Source organism: Crocodylus siamensis, chromosome 7, assembly GCF_052110815.1.
Source record: "Crocodylus siamensis isolate JL-2025a chromosome 7, ASM5211081v1, whole genome shotgun sequence".
In the NCBI taxonomy this organism is placed as follows: domain Eukaryota; kingdom Metazoa; phylum Chordata; order Crocodylia; family Crocodylidae; genus Crocodylus; species Crocodylus siamensis.
The window spans coordinates 55717701-55720215 of NC_143401.1; the positions used below are offsets into that span (position 1 = coordinate 55717701).

Consider the following 2515-nt stretch of genomic DNA (forward strand, 5'->3'; position numbering starts at 1 on the left):
CTTGAATTATCCCCTTCCTACTACTACATCAGGGAAAATAAATCAGGCTCAGGTAGCCTCTTTGTTCTCTGCTTCCCCACAACTTTTTACCTTGGCAGCCCCTTCCCCCTCTCCTTCCAGTCAGACCCTGCTTTCCCTGAGGATATAGAACTGAGGAGTAAATTTGAAAACAATAACCTTGAAATTAAACATGGCTATAGCAATTTGCATATAGTGCGCATAGACATAGTTCATCCAGAACTGATGCATGCTAACTTTGCTTGAAACTGCTGCAAGTTTTAGCACAGGTATACCATAAACACACTTTTAAGTAGCACTTTGGCACCTACTTACATGTAGTACAAACTACATTTTTTTTAAATTTAATTTTATTATTATTTAATTTAGTTTCCAAGGCCAAATCAGTTTTGAATTAAGTTCCAAATCTTGATGGAGCAGTGTTCAATCATTAAAGTCTGTGCGGCACCACCATCAGCAAGTATCCTACCTCCCAGGCTCTTCAGTCTGGGCCTTCAAATACTCCCAAATCCCTGGTAGCCATCCTACATGCAAGCCCCAAACCCAGAGGCCTGGGAGTTCAGATGCCTCCTAGTCTTGCTTGCCCCTAGCCAAAAGGCTGAAAAAACAAGCTAGGGGGAAAGCCTAAAAGCAGTCCCCCTTCACCATAAATTGTGTAGCTGAGATCCTTGTGTTCGGAGGCATTTGTAGACTCCCACAGAGGTCAGTCTGCCCACACGACAAAGGACAAGCTTTCACCCTCTAACTACACCAGATCATTTAAGACTAAGCAACAACAGCAGCAGCGATGGCCAAGTGGTTAAGGTGTTGGACTTGAACTCCAATGGGCTCTCCCTGCACAGGTTCAATCCCTGCTCACTGTGGCATTAGAGGGCTTAATTTTGTTTGCAGTATGGGAAACAAGCAAGAGGAACTTACTCTCCTTGTAGCTGACACCAACCCAGACAGTGTGGATCACTGAAACTTGGTGGGACCCAGCGCATGACTGGGCAGTGAATATCAAGGGCTATAGGCTGTACAGGAGGGATAGGACAGGGAGGAAAGGCGGGGGCATGATGCTGTACATTAAAGAGGAATACACATCCTTGTCAATTAGCAAAGAATCAGAGGAGGAGCACTCTGAAGTGCTCTGGGTAGAATACAAGGCAGTAGAGGGGAAAGAGACTTAACGGTGGGGGTCTACTACAGACCACCCAACCAAGGGGAAAAACCAGACCAGGAATTCTTAAGTTAGCTCATGGAGGTAGTTAGGTCAAAGGATGTGGTCATCATGGGGACCTGAACTTTCCAGACATCTGCTGGAAGAGCAGTCATCCAGGTCTGACTGCTCACATAGGTTCCTAGCCAGAATGCAGGACCTCCATCTAACCCAGGAGGTGCACAGCCCCACCAAGGGAGACACCCTGTGGGACCTGGTGCTGGCCACGGGAGATAACCTGGTGAGGGGGCTGCAGGTGCTCGACCACCTGGGCGACAGCAATCATCACCTGCTGAAATTCACCATCCAGCTCAAGGTGGCAAAGGCCTGCAGCAAGGCAGCAGCCCTGGACTTCAGGAGGGCAGACTTCAATGAGCTAAGGAGAATAGTCAGGGAAGCACTGAGGTCCCGGAGGGGAGGGGAGCCAGGTGTCCAAGAAAAGTGGTCGCTCCTTAAGGAGATGATCCTCCAAGCCCAAAGGGAGGTAATGCCAACATGGATCAAAGGGAGCAGGAGAGTGCAAAAGCCCCCATGGCTCACCAAAAGCATCCGGGAATGTCTTCTAGCTAAAAGGGAGGCGTACACCCAATGGAAGGAAGGGGACATCACCAGGGAGGACTATATTGTGGTTGCTTGGAGATGCAGGGGGGGAGTCAGGAAAGCCAAGGCGGAGATGGAACTGGGACTAGCTTCCCAGATCAAGGACAACAAGAAGTCCTTTTTTAAATACATAGGGGACAAAAAGAAGTTACTGGGTAACCTGGGGCCCCTGCAGGACACGCTAGGAAATTTGGTCGTCACACCAGAGGACAAAGCCAACATATTTAATGATTTCTTTGCCTCCATTTTCCTGAGCAGGGACTGGAACAGTCACCCCCCCCACACCCTCTGGGCCCCTCTTAAACCCCAGGGAAGGTGCACCTAGGCAAGGGTTAGTGAGGAACTAGTTAGGGAACTTCTGGAGGGACTGGATGTATTCAAATCAGCTGGTCTGGATGATCTCCACCCCAGAGTGCTGAGGGAATTGGCTGAGGTCATTGCAGGACCCCTGGCATGGCTTTACAAGCACTCATGGTGCTCTGGTGTGGTGCCAGAGGATTGGAAGAGGGTCAATATGGTTCCCATCGTCAAAAAGGGCAGGAAGGAGGACCCGGGTAACTATTGGTCAGTTAGTCTTACCTGGGTCCTGGGCAAGCTTTTTGAGAAAATTATTCTGGGGCATATCAATGAGAGGCCAACAGGGGAGATTATGCTTAGGGGCAATCAACGTGGGTTCTTTAGTGGCAGGTCCTGTCAGAC

The 2515-nt window shown here is 49.3% G+C and overlaps 1 non-coding gene across 1 annotated transcript; it reads left to right on the top strand.

Moving 5' to 3' along the window:
• Window positions 1–799: 799 nt before the first annotated feature.
• Window positions 800–881, top strand: TRNAS-UGA (transfer RNA serine (anticodon UGA)). Its single transcript has one exon. It is a non-coding gene; the product is annotated as a tRNA-Ser (tRNA).
• The last annotated feature ends 1634 nt before the right edge of the window (window positions 882–2515 follow it).